The 20,969-nt window shown below is 34.4% G+C and overlaps 1 long non-coding RNA gene across 1 annotated transcript; it reads left to right on the forward strand.

The window, feature by feature from the left end:
• The first annotated feature begins 6,850 nt into the window (after positions 1-6,850).
• LOC138706568 (uncharacterized) lies at positions 6,851-8,791 on the forward strand. Its single transcript, XR_011334028.1, has 2 exons — positions 6,851-7,266; positions 7,425-8,791. It is a non-coding gene; the product is annotated as an uncharacterized lncRNA (long non-coding RNA).
• Positions 8,792-20,969: the final 12,178 nt, after the last annotated feature.

The raw sequence follows: 20,969 nt of genomic DNA on the forward strand, positions 1-20,969 counted from the left end.
CTACTAATTGGTTGTCATAAATAAATAACTTCCTTACTCTGACAGAAATCTTGTCTTCTGTCAGTAACCAATCACAACCCTCGTTCAGAAGAATTGACAGGCTCCCGTCAAATCCACGTGGAGGCAGAGTTGCCACTTCTTATCCGAATTCCAAGAATCCCGTCAATCTCACTGTCTCATTTCGAGGGTCACCAGGATTGTGGCAACTGTGCAGTGTTGGGATGAAGGAACAGGATGGAATTGTCAGAGGTGTTTGTGTAGGAAGTCATAAATCTGTAAGTGGGTGTTCAAAGGAGCCACCGAACTGCACTCCTTGAAATAAAATGGAGTATACAGAGATGTAGAACTTAAACTGAGAAGAATTCAATCTGGCATCGGAATTTGAATCTGGTGTGGCTTAGTGGATAAAGCATCAGCACTTAGATCTGAAAACCCTGGTTTGAATCCTGGTGCTGGAGAGAATTTTTTTCTGTTCTACCCATTCTTCACAATGAATAAATACTTTATGAGTGCCAAAAGTTAACCTCTTGTACCACGATGTTATAGGTTCTGAATCAGTTGGTAATTTTGAAATGGAGTTAGGTATAGGGAAATTGAGGTTGCGTGATTACTTTTCAGTTAGGTTGATCACAAGTCATAGAATTATCAATTTGTTAAAGAGTACTGAATATTCGATAAGCTTTGGTATTATGTAGAGCAGATTTTGATAGTGATATTTTGTCACATATATCGCCTCTTCAGTCACATATCTAAATGACAGCATCGCATCTGTGACAAAATATCACACTGTGATTTATCAACTATCTCTGTGTACACTCATGGAATGCCACTCAATAGAAACAAATTAGAAAGTCGTACAAAACTATCAAATTGATTGTATATTTTTCACATTTGATTTACTCCTTGTTGGTAACTTGTCTAAATGAGAGAACATATGTTTTAACTCTTTTAAAAGTGACCCATATGTAAATACCACCATTGCCATAGGCTGACTAGAAAAACCACCTGATTCACATGCTCATTCACCATGCATTACGGTCTGCATTAATTTTTTTTTTTTTTTTTTTTTTTTTTTTTTTTTTTTTTTTTTGCGCAAATAAGCTTTGGTTTCATACCATCGATATTCTGTTTACATTAGAAAAATTCTTTACTTTTATCTGATCTAAATGTGGGGGGAGGGTGGAGGAACTCAATCTCGTAACATACTTACCCTAATTTTTCATTAGGGTGTAATGAAATCTAATTTTGTTGCAATTATGTCATATAATTATATATTAGAACATAATGATATAAAGACAGTTTTGTGTAGGTCTTCATGTCAAATAAATGCTAGGTTAGTACTTATGGAAGTTGACAGTGATCGTTTCAGTGTCTTATATATTTACATTTGTCATTTTCGAAGTTTACTGAACAATAGAAAATTTAATTTGATCTTTTTGCGTCATTTTCTTTGAAACATGAATGAAAACTGAGAATTTGCTTTGGCATACCAGGAATTATATACATATCAGTGTGTGACCAATGTAGATATGAACTACATTGTTTACTTAACTCTTTGTGCTTAGTTTCTGAAATGTCAAAGACATTTTGAGTTTGATGACAGTTGGAATATACGTATTTCTACGACACATTTAAGATGTGGACAGAAAGTTATAAATAGTAAGTTCCTTGTATCTGTGAAGACATTGCTGTATCTGTACATATATTTGTGTATGTGCATTAAACGAATTTTTCTTAACATACATTGTAACCTGTCTGATCCCTGTCCTTCACAATTTTTTTTTAATGAAATTGGTATTTATCCATCTGGATTACACAACTTTTAACACTATATCACTGAGGAATATAAAGTGTGTGTGTGTGTGTGTTTGTGCGTGCGTGTGCGTGTGTGTGTCTCGTGTTAATGAACTAGGTTTTAAGTTAACTTAGTTGACTAGTTTTGGCCTGGGAGCCATCTTCAGAACTGGGTTGGTCTTAGTGTCTTCTGTTGTTTTCGTCTCCTGTGGGGGTGCGTTTGTGTAGTGTAGTGTGGAGTCGATTAGTGTGTGTGTTCTGAAATTGAATTGTGTGTAGAGGATTTGTTGTGGATGTACTTTTGTGTATCTGTATATTTCATATTGTTCTAGTATGTTCAGTTTCTGGTTGTTTGCAACCACTCCTACATCGGACAGACAGGCAGATCATTTCAAACATGTTATAGGCCACAACCTGGTAAACATTTTCTGAATTGTACCCGTTCATCGATTAGAATATAACTTACATTCTGATGATGCGTACATAATTTGGTTAAGGTGAACTGAGGTAGGTGTAAATTTGGGGGAAGTGTAATCATACCATTAAATGCAAAGAGGCGAGTTTGTAAAGTGGTGCCAACTATTGAATGTTCATGCTACTAGAAGCTACTTCACATATATTCTTGAGTGGAAACATTTTGGATCCGAAAATATAAAATTTTGATTCTTTCAACCTGTCTTAAGCATAAGTTCTTAGGAACATAAAGAATGGTTTTTATTTAGTTTGTGTATTATTTTGTCATTTAAATATCTGCAGTGTATTAAATGCCCAAAAATACAAAATTCTCATTCTATGTGTCTTTTGATTCTTTCAATCTATTTTAAGCAAAAGTTCTTAGAATCCTAAAGAATGCTTTTTACTTAGTTTGTGTGTCATTTTGTCATTAAATATTTGTAGTGTATTAAATGCCCAAAATATAAAATTCTCATTCTATACAGAATGTAATATTCTTTTATATCCACTTGCTCCAGTACATGTTTTGATCTTTGCTGCAGAAAGTACTGGGTCACACTAGTTCTAACACTGGGGGCAAGTGTAACCTATGATCTGAAAAATATGTTTTGCATTCGTGGATCTTAGCTTAATAACGTAATTTTTCTTCCTTTTCACCATAGTTAGATAAGGTATTGATGGTCACCTGTTAAAATTTTAGACAAATTTTAATTTCAATTCAGCAAGTTATTAAATGCCAAATTTAAACTATTGAATTTATAGATTCCGCTTATCCCTGTTTATCTTACCTATTTAAATTTACCAGTACTTTCAATATGCAGAACTGCACGCATTGTAGTCTTCACCTGATATAATTAAGAGCATTAAATCCAGATGTTTGAGATGGACAGGGCATGTAGCACATATGGGCGAATTCAGAAATGCATACAGAGTGTTAGTTGGGAGATCGGAGGGAAAAAGACTTTTGGGGAGGCCGAGATTTAAATGGGAGGATAATATTAAAATGGATTTGAGAGAGGTGGGATATGATTATAGTGACTGGATTAATCTTTCTCAGGATAGGGACCGATTGTGGGCTTATGTGAGGGTGGCAGTGAACCTCTGGGTTTCTTAAAAGCTGTAAGTAAGTAATACCTTTCAATATTTTTGTAAATGTTCACGTAATAAAGAGCTGTTCTGTGACGAACTGATTGTGATGGATTGTATGTGACGAATTGTCTGAATCTCGACATAATGATACTTTTGCAAGTCTGTTTATTTGATATTCCTGTATTATAGCAGGAAATGCGTGCTATGGAGTGAGATGAAAATATACTAACATATAACTTAAGGGTATATGTACATGAACGACCACAAATATTATCAGAAAATGCAGGCTCTAAATTTCTAAAAATTTATAAGGAAATAAACTCACAATTGGACAAAAATTACAAGGTACCACAACAAGACATTAGAACTTAAATATCTGATAAAAGTATAAAAAAAGTTACTAATAGGCTAATATTTTTTAGAATTCACTTTTTACTTTAAATTAAATTTTCCAAAATTTGAAGATTTTACACATATTATTTTATAACTCCAAAACCATTAGAGATAGAATTCTGAAATTTTGTACACTGATTTAACATGCATTTATGCAAAAGGTAGACTACAATAATGCCCATTTCTTTGAAAATAGAAAAATTAAGTCCCAAAACATGTAAATTGTAATATATTTTATATAGGAAAAATAAAAAGCAATTGTATTAAAATAAACAACTCTACATGTCTGAGAGTAGTCTACTTTTCAGAAAAAAATTAAAGATGTCAGAGAGACCATAACAGTGTTATGGTTATCGAATGACGTAACTGCATAATTTTGTTTTTTTTTTTTTCTTTGATAAAACTGGTTTGAAAAATATTATTAGTAACCTTTTTTTTTTTATACTTTTATCAGATATTTAAGTTCTAATAAGTCTTGTTGTGGTATGCGTTATAATTTTTGTCCAATTGTGAGTTCATTTTCTTATAAAATTTTAGAAATATAGAGCCTGCATTTTCTGATAATATTTGTGGTCATTCACGTACCCTTAAAACGAACTACCATTCCAGAATATAGATAAGATGTTTTATTAACTGTCTGTAGATATGTTCATATTAACTAGAGTAGAAAATTTCGTTACATCTGTGAATAAATTAAATTCTAACATCTTAATGTGCTAGAATCTTCATAAAAAATTGATTGTTTTAAGGATGTAGAAAGGAAGTATTGTGAATAGAGCTGCTGTCAATGCATAAAAAATTGATTGTTTTAAGGATGTAGAAAGGAAGTATTGTGAATAGAGCTGCTGTCAATGCATAAAAAATTGATTTGTTTTAAGGATTTAGAAAGGAAGTATTGTGAATAGAGCTGCTGTCAATGCATAAAAAAATTGATTGTTTTAAGGATGTAGAAAGGAAGTACTGTGAATAGAGCTGCTGTCAATGCATAAAAAATTGATTGTTTTAAGGATGTAGAAAGGAAGTATTGTGAATAGAGCTGCTGTCAATGCTACAAAAGTGCTGGTTCCTGGATGTGTAGTGATAAATGTATGTATTAATGTACTGACTTGTATTCTGTTGTATGTGTAAGTCAGTGACTCCAGTATTTATTTATGCACTACATTTTATTTGTGCAATTATGAATGCAGTTTATATTACCAACGGAATGGTCACCTGTGAAGATCTACAAGGCCTTTTCTTAATCATCATAAAAACTCTTTGGAAATACATTTTATAAGGGACTCTTCCATTAGTGCTGACGCTGGAAAGTGTGTTAATTAAATTATTTATGTTTTATCTTGAATTGATAATGCTGTATTAATACTTCAGATGTGTAAATTAAATTTATTTTTAAGGAAACACCAGGCAGTTGTACCTCAATTGGCAGTGAAAGTGACATTGTTTATTGATTATGCAATCTTGACTATTTCAAAGCAGAGTAGGTGTTGAAAGTATGGGTATAAGGTGATTCAATAGAACACGTGTTATGTCTCTTTATGCACTGTCTCATATATGATAACTTTACGTTAATTTGTTGTAATTCATGTAGATTTTTATAAAAGTCAAAAAAATTTTTATAAAGAATTCTTCAGTTTGAGATTCTGTAGGTAATTGTTCTGAAGCAAATACAGGGTGGAAGTGATATAACTGTGCAGATTGAAGGGGGCAATAGAATACATTAAAATAAATAAAAAGACCTCCTATGCATTAAGTGCATGGTTAATTAGAAAATTAGGCTGGAAGTCTGCTTAGTTTGGCAAGAGTGCATCGCTGGCTTACTTATGATTAAGGCTAAAATTTACAAAATTGGTCAAAATGAGATACGTTTCACATATATTTTAAATTATGTATTTATTTAGTTTATTTTTTCTGTACATTATTGTTAATGTGTAGATCAGTGTTACATAACTGGCCACAATTATTTGAAAGGTAATTTTATTTTATTCTACAATTTATACAACAACAAATTCCACAATTTGGGACATCTGGCCGACATCTACGGCTGAACACTAGGATCCAGAATACAAAGCAGAGGTTAAATTAAAAATACAATATGATTGCAGAGAGAATACGGAACAATGATAAATTAAAAAATAAAAGTACAATTTGATTTCGGAGAAACATGAGATGAAAGTACATTGAAGAGTAATGAAATGAAGTAAAAAATATATATATATATATTACGTAGTATTATACAAGTGATTGTGTAAAATGGATAATGAATCTCTCAATACCATTAAACAAATTTTGTTAATGTCCTCATTAGAAAATTTAAGAGAAAGGAGAATGGTTTTGGTTAACTTAAATGAAGTTCCCCTAGCGCCAAAAAGAAGTCCTTTCACTTCCTAGGTATTAATATTCATTTTGTATCTCTCACTGAAGTGAGGAATACATGGGTTGTAAATAGATTTCTTTTCATTGTTAACATCATTGGCCTGTTGATCATCCTTCTCAAAACGGACAGTGGGGTCCACAAAAATGTCAGTTCTTTGATGTCTCAGTCACTGAACTGACGAAAACCAATTTTAAATTTGTTATCCCTTAAAGATTATGGGTTTAAGATTATGTTGAATATGCACACCCTCATATCTCACTGTTAACATAAATCTACACACCACATTTTACATATCTTACAGACACAGGGAGTTGGGTCAGGTGAGTATGTAGGTCAGTTCATCAAGATTTCGTCGTCGGCAGTGCAGTGGCCAATCAATTGTTGAGGTACTCACTCACATGATTGTGGAAATGACGCAGTTCACCATCTTCCTGAGAAATGAACTCTTTTCCATCTTTCTACAGTTGCAACAGAACACTGAGCTGTGAAATTCAGGACACAGAAAGCTCTGATTGAGTTTTGATAGCACCATTTTCCAATATACTGTATCTTCCAAGGTTTTCCCTCAACAAATCGAAGCAGAATTGTCGGATAACTTTCGGTGTTGGACCTCGGACTCACTTCGCCGTCATTAATTCACATATCATCATCATCATCATCATCATCATCGTCCATACCATAGCTCGGGTTCAGTTCACGGTGCAGCATGCTGTACTTGTAGAATAGCGTGGCTGTTTGGCTACCCAATCATTCACAGAATAGGAGTGGTAAGCACAATAAGTCTCAGACTGCAGTGCAAGCCTTCAAGTCCCTCCTTTGTACAAGAGGAAAAAAAAAATATATATATGAGACCATACCTACTCGGTTATACTGAAACTTCAGCATGAACAGAATGGGTAACGGGTAGGAACTCCCTTTGGGGACAGTCCTACTTCAGGGTGGAGAGCGACCCTGCCCACGTGAGCTCCAGGTTCCCCTTGGCCCGGGGGGTAGCAACCTGAAAGGGTGGGGTAGACAGAACTCCTAAGCTGATTATAAGGCAATCTGTATAGGGGAAGGAAAACCCCGAATAATAAACCCTAGTTCTTCAGAATGGAGGTTATGCAATGAACTGGAACCCTCTGGTTGAATCTCAACAAGAATATAAATATTTGAAAGAATCAGTGAGTATAGGCAGTTGGAAGAAAGTAAATTTTTCCTTTCTGCCCTTTATCTCTTGTGTCTGAGATAGATGTCTACCAGTTATCTTTCCATTGTTAATATGGTTTTTCTGGTTATCTGGTTTCTGTTACTTATTATTCTAATTCCATTATTTTGTCAGGTTCTGAAACTTCAGCCCTACAAGACAGATACAAGTAATGATTGAAACCCAAGAAAGAAATATCTTTGACCACTAATTGGTTTCAGACAAACAGAATTGAAGTTACATAGAATAAATTGCAAGAAAATATTGAAGGTACAAATTACGTTGAGTGTAGTGGATGGAATGTATATGGAAATTATCAAGAAAGGCTTATTACCGTATTTCAAGCCCAAAGGAAGATGTAGAATAAAAGGTAAAGGTATCCCCGTAACATGCCATGAAGGTACTTGGGGGGGGGGGCATGGAGGTAGAGCCCCATGCTTTCCATGACCTCGGCACTAGAATGAGGTGGTGTGGTCGGCACCACGCTCTGACCGCCTTTTACCCCCGGGAAAGACCCGGTACTCAATTTTATAGAAGGTTGAGTGAACCTTGGGGCCGTTCTGAAAGTTTGGCAACGAGAAAAAAAATCTTATCACCGCCTGGGATCGAACCCTGGACCTTCCAGTCCGTAGCCAGCTGCTCTACCAACTGAGCTACCCAGCCACCAGAAGATCTAAAATACTGGAACAAAGATGACTAGACCAGTCCTAAACTTTGAATCTCAGCTCAAGTTATAAGGAAAACATTCTAAATCTCTCTCATAAAGTTCCTCTTGCTATTCTTAGATCTACTTGTACATCATACATTGTAACTTGTCCATGAAGAAATTGAACAAGATAATGAACTGAAAGTGTTGCAATGGATGTTGTCATAGTGGGGGGAAAAAATGATACAAATGGATTACAATACACATCGACATCCAATTCTGTAACACAAATTGTAGTTTCAAGATAGCATTCCAAGATTTGAAGCAGTTGAAGGGCTGAGAGCCATAGTTGGCCAAATGCCATTTTTTTTTAATTGAGGAAAGATTTGTTAAAGTTGAATGAAACAATTTTTTAAGAAACTAACGTAATATGTATTATTATTTAAGTGTATACAGTAGAACCCTGATTATCCGTCTCCCTATTAACCACTTGACTGATTATCCAACTGTCTTTCTCTCGCGTGTTTTTTTTTTTTTTTTTTTTTTTTTGTGCTACAGAAATGTATGAAGTACTGCATATTATTAGCATGTTATTTTTTCTAGAGAAGGTTATTACAAGACTTTACCTTTACACAGTATGGCCTAATGTTCGAGTTGTCGTACAGTACCGGTATAACTTCTATATAAAATGTCTTCTTGGAGTATCAAAATAAATTGTGTTATTCTAAGGATAAAAAGTGCAAATAACTGAGTGGTTTGTGGAATGATAAATTGTGGCTCATATTAGAATACGAGACTGGAGTCACAACTGTGTGCAATTTAATAAAAATCAAGGATAAAGTGTGTAAATCTACAACACGAGATTTCCACTATCCCTATCTTTCCACAGACAGCCATTACAAGGCTTTTCCTTGGTCCTTAAAACTCATTGTTAACAACCAGACTTAAATTAATGAACTTTTGATTCACTACCTAGTTGTTGAATACAAGACCATAGAGGAAATTACGAAAGTGTACCGGTAACTCTTATTCACTAAATTTACGAAAATATTTTATGGTACGGATTATCCGATTTTTTCGATTAACCATTCAGCCTACCCCCTTCATTACCACGGATAATAGAGGTTTTACTGTACTTACAAATCAACACACAATAAAATTGGTGTGTAAGACTTTAACACAATAAAAATAAAAATTTAATTTAATATTTTCTTACAAGTGAAATTGGTCCAATCTGGTCCAGAGTTATTGGGCCATCTCCCCTGAAGAGTTATGGATAAATAATGATTCACTCTGTTTTTCTTCTGTATGCAGGAGATTAGTGTAGAAGTTATGATAGATTGGGGAAATGTATGGAAGCATGGGACTTCGGTTTTCCTGTTTTAATGGGGTTACAGTAAGCTTGACTCAATTTCCAAGCAGAAGATATTGAAGTAGATACTTTCAAGGGGTAGTGCACGGTAGAATTTTCGTTCTTTCATATCATTCAGAGTATATCACTGCATCAGGCACTCCAAGTTTATTCTAGAAATTTGTGCAACTATAGAAAAGCAGAGGCATTAGGTCGTCTCAATGAATAAAGCCAATGACGTTATAGTTACCTACCTAGACGCACAGCGAGCGCTGCTGTGCCGTACAAAATTGAAACCCTTCGCACATCGACATCATTGTGGCAAGTGTGTCATTTAACAGGTGGTTGTGATAGTGACTGCGAGTATATCCAGTGTGCATTTGATGAATCTATCATAATGATGCATTTTTGTAAGGCTTATGACTGCACAAATCGCTTCAGGAAAGGCTACAGCATCACTTTTCTTGCGTAAATAACGATATTTAAATGCATCTAATAGTTTAAGGTGTAATTAATGCAGGCAATAAATAGCACTTTTATGTAGATTGAATTATTCTGTTAGCTTACACTAAAACTATTTCGGCAAACATATTGCTGCTATTTTTTTAATATGATACAAACATTATTATAAAATGTGTTATTTCTAGCTTCCCCCCTGAAAAAAAAAGCCAGAACTACTGTTGCGATTGGTTATCTGCCATTAGAAGAGATAATTTTATTCGAACAAATTATCACAACATAAATAGTATTCTGAACATTCCACAGAAGATTGCTTCCGGAAATCTGGCTTGTAAAAGAAAATGTGACAGATTGTTGTTTAGTAAACTGTCCGAAGACAGGTCGTGATATCAAAGCGGCTGCACTTATAAGGCAGCTAGGTCAGGACATAATGGGGTAGGGTGGCCAGTTCATTTTCCCCTTCATTGCATACATCGCCGACTAGCTACATATTACACTAGTAGATTTCAGATGCATACAAACAATTGTTCTTCCTCTGACACATATCGTCAAGTGAGATGTACTGCCTGATAATAGATGTAGGCCTACATATCAGCCAGAACCTCAATCAGAGGATTTGACAGAAATGCAACTATAATATTATCAAACTAAAGAAGCTTGACTAAAAACCTGAAGGAAAAACAACCTGATTAACGAAAATTTGCGTGATATTGTAAACAGCAAATTTCTTTAGATCTGACGCTTGATTTAATAAAGAGAGCTACAATATCCCATAATAATAATAATAATAATAATAATAATAATAATAATAATAATAATAATAATAATAATAATTTAATATTATAGCCCTAAATTATTATTATTATTATTATTATTATTATTATTATTATTATTATTATTATTATTATTATTATTATTATTATTATTATTATTTAATATAATAGCCCTAAATTATTATTATTATTATTATTATTATTATTATTATTATTATTATTATTATTATTATTATTATTGAGATTCCAATTTAATGCATTTTGAAGTAAGATTTAGTGGATTGATTAATAGCATTCAACATAATAAAGTCTCTTTACTTTTTTTAGGATAAATAGTAGGTCTACATTTTCTTCATTCCTGTCCGTTTTTATTGTCACTTTGTTCGTCACAATAACACTTGTATAGTATTTAATACATAAATATCAAGAGGATTGTTAGTTTTGAAAAATAATAATATAAGTATAGAGCATATACTGTAGGTACTTTATTTCTTCAAGTACAGTAGGCAGGCCTTCGTATGAAACTTTATTGACGGAATGTGATCCAGTTATATTGGTTTTATAAATCGTATTGTGTACTTATTATTTTATTAAAGTAAGGATAAATAATAATTTCACAGTTTATCATATTTTTATGTATTATTAAGGGTCCTGATACTTATATTTGTGATATTTGTAGCTAGAAGCTTAATAGCCTGCCAGCTTGAGCTGCCACAGTAATGGCGTCGTGCGCAACGTTCTATTTGACCCAACGAGTTAGAAAGAGAAAGATATAGAGTGGTCATTGCGCCGCCATGTTTGAAGAAAATTGAACGACCGTCGGTAATGAACTTATGCGCCCAAAACAAAGTGGGCGTGGTGATAACTGACATTAGAATCGTCAGCTGTCTTAATTTCGTTTGCATAAATCAGTTAAACTGAAGTGGAAAAATCTAGTATTTCGTCAAATACGTGCTAGGAACTTAATCTAAACTTATGTACGCTAAATTTAAAACACTTGAGCTATTCCTAGAAGGAATGTTTAAAAGAATAACCTAAGCAAAATTGTCATGTAGTATGACAAGAAGTCCTAGCAAATATACTGAAGAAAATGTTAATATTCCTAGGTTCTTTTAAATGCGACCTGCAAGATTGCCTATAAAATGAACGAGTATGATTCGGATGATTTTATTAAATTGTTTTCCCAATCTCTACACGTTGCAAAACTATTTACTATACCATAAGATATAGAATGAAAGTAGGCCCTATCTGTAGTAAACAACCTTTACCTGCAAGCTTGTAACGTGGGTGAAACATGACAAAACACGCTTTCAGTTTTTTTGTTACAGTAAAGTATAATTATTATCGAAATGTGAACGTGAGGCCAACAGCCGGCTGGTCTGTCTGAGCCTTTCAAGGGCTGTGGCACCACAGATAATTATTAGTGTATAATTGAGCACCCACGTACAATGGGGTAAGTAGTTACGAAATATATTCATACTTACCCCATTATTACACGTGGGTGCTCAATTATGTTCTTTCATGTCCTTCCAGTCAAAATACTAACAACAATACGATCTACCCCAGAGTTTTGCGTTATTTTGGATGCGAGTGTCGAAATACAATTTTAATATTTGATTGCTATTACTAGGTTTGAAACGGAATTGTAGCGGTTTTATCCGTATTTAGTTTAACTTTATTACTAGTGAACCATTTATTTGATTAATCGTTTGTCTTCGAAATAGGCCTACTTCTTATAAGCTACAGCTCATCGTCTTCTTGTATAAGCAGCAAGGACGGAAGGAGCAGAAATAAAGGATGCCGGTGACGAAATACAGTTTTAATATTGTATTGCTATTTGTTTTTCACTGGGTCTGAAATGGAATTGTATTGATTTTATCCGTATTTAGGTTAAGTACATTACCAGTGAACCATTTATTTTGTTTATGCCGGGCGTTGTTACACATTTATGCATGAAAAAAAATGCTACTAATTAACAAAACTATGGACTTAACTTCATAAAATTTACATGAACTATGATATATCAGTTGTCTTTTTCCTTTTGACATTGCAGTTATATGCAGCACACGCAACAGGCATGTTTTTTCTTCGTTTTTTTGTACTCCTTACCTCCGTTATACAACATTGTAAGCAGACGAATTTTTACAAAGGTGGGCGCTTAGCTCAGATCTGCCGTGTTTCGCGGTGGCACAGCAAAGAGCGCTGTACAGGACAACATGGCCACTCTATAGTCTTCTCTTTCTATCTCGTTGATTTGACCCAACGAGTTAGAAAGAGAAGAACATTGAGTGGCCATGTTGTCCTGTACAGCGCTCTTTGCGGTGCCACCGCGAAACACGGCAGATATGAACTAAGCGCCCACGTTGTAAAAATTCGTCTGCTTACAATGTTGTGTATACGGAGGCAGAGCTACGAAAAAACAAAGAAAAAACATGCCTGTTGTATGTGCTGCATATAACTGCAATGTAAAAAGGAAAAAGACAACTGATTTATCATATTTCATGTAAATTTTATGAAGTTAAGTCCATAGTTTTGTTAATTAGTTGCATTTCTTTTCATGCATAAATGTGTAACAACGCCCGGCATACCATGCGGTGTGTACAGTATTTTTCTTTTCTTGCAGATTCCCTTTGAAAAAAAAAACTGTTGAAACAGTGGATAATAAATATGAAACGAGACAAATGGTGTCTCTCCGAGCTGCTAATTTCTAGAAGTTCTTTCAGTACTCCATCAAAACATTTGTTTATAATTTATGATGCAGTTTCACACAACCTATTGTTCAAGTCCCTAAATTATTTACTGTAGTTTTGGTGAACTGCATTTTCTTGAAAAAAAAAAATGAAATTAACACTGTCTTTATTATATCATAAGCTTTACGTTTCGTAGGTGAGGATCTGAAGTTCATGTTGTTCTGTAAATGTGCAAGAAAACCAGCAATTGTTTGTACTGCCTTGTCAACAACTGCTTCCTACTCCTTGTCATGTACATATATTTGTCTTCTGAATGTGGAGAGCATAGGAAGCTGTGTTTAGTGGGATGCCATTTAACCCTTGTTGTGTTTTTTATCCACTGATTTAACAAATCTTTGTTTTCTAAAGGAAAAGTGTAGGTTTCTCTGTTGTATATACCTAATGCGTAAGTAATTGCAGTATATTATTTTTATTATTACATTTGTAATTATTGAAAAGGGTTTTTATCTTACATTTAATATGTAATTAATATATTTTCTGAAGAAAAAATCTTTTAATGAACAAAATTATGTAATATGAATATCCTTTATTTCTGTTCCTTGTGTCCACCCTGCTTATAGGGAAGACGATGAGCTGTAGCTTATAAAAAGTAGGCCTATTTCGAAGATAAACGATAAACCAAATAAATGGCTCACTAGTAATATACTTAAACTAAATAGGATAAAACCACTACAATTCCGTTTCAGACCCAGTGAAAAATAAATAGCAGTAAAATATTAAAATTGTGTTTCGACGCCGGCATCCTTTATTTCTGCTCCTTGTGTCCTTACTGCTTATAGGAGAAGACGATGAGCTGTAGCTTATAAAAAGTAGGCCTATTTCGAAGACAAACGATAAACCAAATAAATGGTTCACTAGTAATAAAGTTAAACTAAATACGGATAAAACCGCTACAATTCCGTTTCAAACCCAGTGACAGCAATAAAATATTAAAATTGTATTTCGACACTCTCATCCAAAATAACGCAAAACTCTGTGGTAGGTCGTATTGTTGTTAGTATTTTGACTGGAAGGACACGAAAGAACATAATTGAGCACCTACATGCAATAATGGAGTAAGTATGAATATATTTCGTAACTACTTACCCCATTATTGCACGTGGGTGCTTAATTAACATTAATAATAATCTGTGGTGCCACAGCCTTGAAAAGCTCAGACAGACCAGCCGGCTGTTGGCCTCACGTTCACATTTCGATAATAATTATACTCTACTGTAAAAAAAAAAAAAAAAAAAAAAAACTGAAAGCGTGTTTGGTCATGTTTTACCACGGTCGACTTTATGATATGATATGAACCAATGATTAGCCGAGACAGAATCATTTTTCCCTCACTTCACATCAAGTTTGACTTGATGAAACAGTTTGTCAGAGCATTGAATACTGATTGTAATTGTTTGCAACATATAGTTTCAGCCTTTTCTGCTTTGTGAGATCAATGGACCTCAAATTCGTGCTTTTGTACTTGACGAGGAATTAGTCAAGAAGATGAATAACAGGAGAAGACAGCATGACTATTTTTCTTGACAGTTATAAAAACTTTTTCTGTAGCAGTAACAAAAAGCCGGACAACTATGAGTTGAATCCTCTAGATTCAAAACCCCCTAAAGACCATTTTGTTCATAATTGAGTTACGCCCACATATTGCTTGCAGAGAATGAATTATAATGATTTATATAGTTTGAATTAAGAAAGCCACTAAATTTAAAGCAAAAGGTTTGTTAAAAATCACTGTCAGGTTGAAAACTCCCTCAAGTTTTCACTACTCATCTTACTCATCCTTCAGTTTGTGAAAGTAGATATAGGGGATTTTGAATCTATAGGATTCAGTTGTCCGCCAATGTTATTCATACTGTCATATATTTCCGCAAATAAGATAGTCTTCAGATAATACGAGGTATAAATGTGAAGCACAATATTATGGTTTTGCTTAGATCTGTCCTTTAAAATACCCTCAAACTATCAACTGTCATGGGAAAAAGTGGAAGTGTAAACAGTGATAAAATCCTTAAAATAAATATGGAATTTCTAACGCGATGGATAGTACAGAGAACGATTTGTTATGGACTGGTGATGGCGAAGTAGAAACCGACTCGTCACATTCAGAATGGGACCTATATGATGGCGTTGTCAACAGTGAAAGTCAGGATATATTTTACGAGCTCTTTGCCTGAGACAACGAATGTGATCTGTTGTTTTTTTTTATAATGGTTTTAATGTAGAATTGTAATATCTCTTTTTCTTTTATCTGCCATATAAGACGACCCTGATTTTGTGGATTTATTATGCAAACTTACATGCCACTTAGTGGATTAGCAGATTAGGAAGTGGAAGAAAGCTATGACAAGATAGAAGAGGTAGTTGAGAAGGAGAAGAAGGGAGCTGCGTAATCCTAATGGGCGACTGGAACGCAGTAGTAGGAGAAGGACAAGATGGACGAACAGTTGGAAAATGTGGATTGGGAAAAGAAATGCCAGAGGAGAATCTTTGGTGAATACTTGTAAGAGAAATGCAGTGAATGTTGATAGTACACTATTCCAACAACATAAACAAAGAAGATACATCTGGACATGCCCAAGGTACGAAATCAGACATCAGATTAGACCATATACTGGTGCAGGAAATATTCCGAAATTGCTTAAAAAATGCAAAGGCTTTACCATATTAACTCAGACCATGTCCTGTTGGTAATCGAAGTAGATTTTCGTCTGAAGAAGATAAGAAGAAAACAGGTGTCGAAGAAATTTTCAAAAGAAAGCTGCTACATTAAAATCCACACCTGAGAATAGCAATGAATACTGGACTCGTCTAAAAAGCTGTATAAAGATACCAGCAGGAGAAACAATAGAATACAGGAAGGTGTAGAAATGAAGAAACCTTGAGTCACAGGGAAAATGGACGAAAGGAGAAAATGAAAACAAATACAAAGAAGACTTCACTATGAACCTATTTCATGTGAACTTCGTTGAATATTTCTACTGAAAAAAATAATTTCAAGTCAATAATGTGTTATACAAATTATAACCAATGATGCATTTATATTTAAAAACAAAATAAGTCAATTTGTAATCTCTAACTTACTTTAATGAGTCTCCGATCAACAGCGTCCATGACCTGGCCTTATGTATGTACCACTACTTGTAGTTATCCTGTTTAGCCAAAGAAGGACGCATTAACCTTTCCATTTTACAGTATTTATTGTTTGGTAGATAAAGTTTTACTAAGAAACTTTATGTAAGTGACATCTTAGAAATTCGTTATAGGCCTAAATATGAATTAATTAAAATATCGAGTGTCCTAAATAAGGCAAGTCACGGAAAATTGGAAAAATACTTTCAGCCATTAATAAAACTGGCATCATGCATCATTCTTTGTTTCACCCGCTCGCCACGATGAGGCACAGGATATGAGCGGGGCCTGAAACAAAAGAAACAAAATAAAACAAAAAAAAAATTGTATTAGTGAATATACAAAAGTAGTTTGATTTCTATTAATACCATTTGAGCACTACCTACATTTTTCCTTCACTTACATTTACTCTCCCTTCATAATCAGGATCCTCAGTCTGGTGGCTTCTGAATGCTGCATATAAAGTTGTAAGAATTATAACAAACGGGGAAAACCAAATATTGCAATGTGTTCAAGATGTAAATCGGATAATTCCATAAATAGACACAAAATATTTATATTTTATTTGCAAATAATTTATTATTATATTTAGGAATTGGTTGGGTCACTGGCTGAAAAGAAACTGCCTACTGAAGGATTCACTGAAAGGAATGGTGAACGGGAGAAAAGTTTTGGGCAGAAGAAGATACCAGATGATAGACAACGTTAAGATATATGGATCGTATGAGGAAACTAAGAGGAAGGCAGAAAAGAGGAAAGATTGGAAAATGCTGGATTTGCAATGAAAGACCTGCCCATGGGCAGAGCACTTATATATATACAATATTTATACATATTATACAAAACCATCACGATGGTCCAGTGGCTAGAGCGCTGGACTCAATCCTGTGAAGACAGGTTCGATCTCCGGCATAAGCACGCATCCATTAACACAGGTATTCTCCGGAAGCTCCTGTTCCTCTTCTCAAAGTGGGTGTAGTGAAGACCAATCTTCTATGGCGCACCGTGGATGACTGTCTGTAAATTGGTCTACACAACTGGCTTCATATGATGAAACATATTGATAAACGCACAACAATTTAACAGTACCCATCTACATAGAGAAATATTCATTCTATGCTAAAAATATATCAAGAAAATTTTAAACTATTTTATGCTGAGAAGGAAAAGTGAATAAATACGAGTATAATAAAAACTTATTGAGAAAAAAAGAACACTTATTTTAAATATTGACGTTATTTTTACATTCACTCTTTAGAGAGGGAATTTCAGTATTTTATAGGGCAACTTTTAATTACAACATCAATTCTACGGGGAATAGATTCTTCTTCTTCTTTTTCTTTGGTTCTATAGCCGGGTTCCAGCCTTGACCGCCCCAACGATCCTTTTCCATGTCCTTCGATCTAACACCTTTGTTTTCCATCCTCTAACACCTGTTGCTATTATATCCTCCACTTCGTCCAGCCATCTTAGCTGAGGTCTCCCTACTTTTCTGGTACCAAAAGGTATAGTGAGAGTCAATTTCTTGCAAGGATCATTTTCATCCTTCCTACAGATATGGCTCAGCCACCTGACTCTCCTAGCTTTAATTTTTCTGCAAACATTTGACGCTGTAAAAAGTTGATATAATTCATAGTTACATCTTTTCCTCCAACTGCTTTTATCATTTACTGGTCCGTATATCGTCCTCAGAACCTATCCCTCAAATATACTCAGCCTACAATTGTCGGCACTGCCAACTGCCCAGGTTTCAGATCCATGAAGCAAGACTGGTCTTATTAATGTTTTATATAATTTGCACTTAGTGTTGAGGCTGATATCATGGGAATAGATTCTACTAATTCTAATTGCTTTGGAAGTCATAGCTCAAAGTAAGATGCTCTTCTTCATTAGACTTAAGTAGAAGAAAAATACATCAGTTCGCTTTTCATATAGTTTGAAGTGTAATCGAAAATCATCTTTTGTTGCAGGATTTGCACAGTTTTTAATTTTCTCCTTCATTCGTAAACATGTTGAACAACAATCAGTTGCAGGACTTGGAAAGCTTATGTTGTACTCATTAACAAATATACTTCGAAAGTATTCATAATTGACATGAAGCTCCTAGTCATGAGCTTTCTTGTACTCACCCCACATAGCTGAAATGCTTAAATGGCTGGTTTACATTTTTTGATCTGCAGTAGTGACTCTGAGATGGTTATTTCTCTATTAATATTTTAACTGATGTCTCTTATGGACAAATATGTTATTTCGAAAAATGCCACCTCTTGTTTTTTTGACCAAACACCTTGCTTGAGAAATTTGTTACATAAATTTTGAAGACGAGACCTTCCTATTTGAAGTGCTTCTAGGAACAGAATTATTTCTACAGAGCGGTCTATGACATTCTCTACGGCACTCGGCGGCAAGCGGGCCCAGCGTCAGCGCTTGTCATTCCCGGTGAACGGGGTCCGCCACAGTCGCACGCTACAGTCTTTCTCTCTCTGTCCCTGCTTTATCTCCCTTTCCCTGCCTTCAAGGACACATTGCAACAGATAGCTGCTCTTCTGTTGTCTATGACCTCTGTTGACGTTTGAATTGATGTACGTACGTCTTAGATGAAGAATGAAGATTGTAGCTTAGTATGGTATCACAAACGTTTACAAACCACAGTTATTAAGCCACAATCTTCAATCTTCATCTAAGACATAGATACATCAATACAAACGTCAACAGAGCTCATAGACAACTGAAGAGCAGCTATCTGTTGCAATGTGGCCATGTGCTATGTCCTTGAAGGCAGGCAAAGAGAGAGAAAGCAGAGACAGAGAAAGAAAGACTGTAGCGTGCGACTGTGGCGGACCCCGTTCACCGGGAGTGACAAGCGCTGACACCGTGCCGGGCTCACTTGCTGCCGAGTGTTGTAGAGAATGTCATAGACCGCTCTGTACATACCTGGGTCCTGGAAGAACTTCTGGTTGATTAATCTCACATCCTGTAATGTAAATTCAAAGCATCTGAATTTTGAATTTGTGGATGCTGGCAATTTGGGGGTCTTGGGAAACGTTTGCAGTGTATCTGAAACAATATAAAGTAATATTGTAAAATTACATGCATTATAGAAACGATAATAAACTAAACAAGTTATCATAGAGCATAAAATAAATTATTTGTACTAATATTTGAATACAGTAGGCAGTAACTGAACATAGCTAACCTCATTCGTTTTGCCTTGTCTCCTTTCAAGGATTATTCATTTCTCGTCTTTTTTCGAGCTCTGTCGGGAGCAGCAGATGTTACTGTGCTGTGTGAGGTTGCCACTCTATTTTCCTCATTCATGATTACTGTCAATTCACTGTATTAAATGGCAACTATTAAAACTCCAATCTTATCTACAAAAGCACTTTTCCTGTTAACAATAATCAGTACATAGCTGTTCTTCAATGCTGAAAACATTACAACGTTCTTTTTAAAATTCTCTTCAAATCATTAAAATAGCATGGTACCACAACAAAGAAGAAATAGCATGAATTATACACAAAGGAATCATTTATTGGACAGTAATTACTTTGGTTGCAGATGTAATAGTGGTAGCAGAGGATTTATGATTGAACAAAACACATTTTACATATTTGAGAAATTAATACATTATGTAACTGTACAGTAGGAGGACAAAACATTCCTTGCATCTGCACCTAACTTCTTCAATCGTTTTCTACCATGGACAGAACTCGTTTAGTCGCTTTATTTGTAGCTTTATCGATAGAGAAGATAATAAGGAACAACATGTCGCAAAAAACCAACAAAATATTATCAGTGGTCATAACACGTTTTGCAAAGAACAACTAAAAATGTACTAAATATTCATTCGGAATTTAAATAAGAATTGCCACGTTATTAATAATACAATGCCGCAAACAAAAGTACACGCAAATAATATGCATAAAATAAAATCTTATTATGTAATACCAATTAAACTTATAATCCCAGGATAGAACTGGCTTTTCTTAAGAAACGCTTCAATGATCACTATACCTTAGGTTGCAGATTGAGAATTCATCCTATGTCTATATTTAACGCCAGACTTCATTACAAATCACATTGCAGTGAAGTTTCTACGTTATTGTATCTTACTGGACTCAAAATCAAAGTATTTTGAAATAATCACAGTGAAAAATTATGTACTAAACGCTCCTTCCGAAATTAAATTTCGCATAAGTACTATAAGAATGCCACGTTATTAAAAATACTGCGATGGAAATAAAAGTACCCGCTAATGAAATGCATGGAATAAAACTTTATAATGTAATACGAATTATACTTCGAATTCCAACATAGCACTGGCCTTTTTGATGATACGTTTCGATGACCACTAAGCTTATATGTTAGGCTATAGATTGAGGATTCATGACATATCTTTCTTGAATTAACGCGATGTTCCTTTACAAATCATATTGTAACAAGACATTCTACGTTATTGTTCCTTTCTGTACTGAAAATCAAAGTTTTTAAAAATATATACACTGAAAATAAACTTGTACTTCATACACGTTTCGAATTAAATTATCGCACAAGTTCTGAAGAATTGCTAATATT

This window comes from Periplaneta americana, chromosome 9 (genome assembly GCF_040183065.1).
Source record: "Periplaneta americana isolate PAMFEO1 chromosome 9, P.americana_PAMFEO1_priV1, whole genome shotgun sequence".
NCBI lineage: Eukaryota > Metazoa > Arthropoda > Insecta > Blattodea > Blattidae > Periplaneta > Periplaneta americana.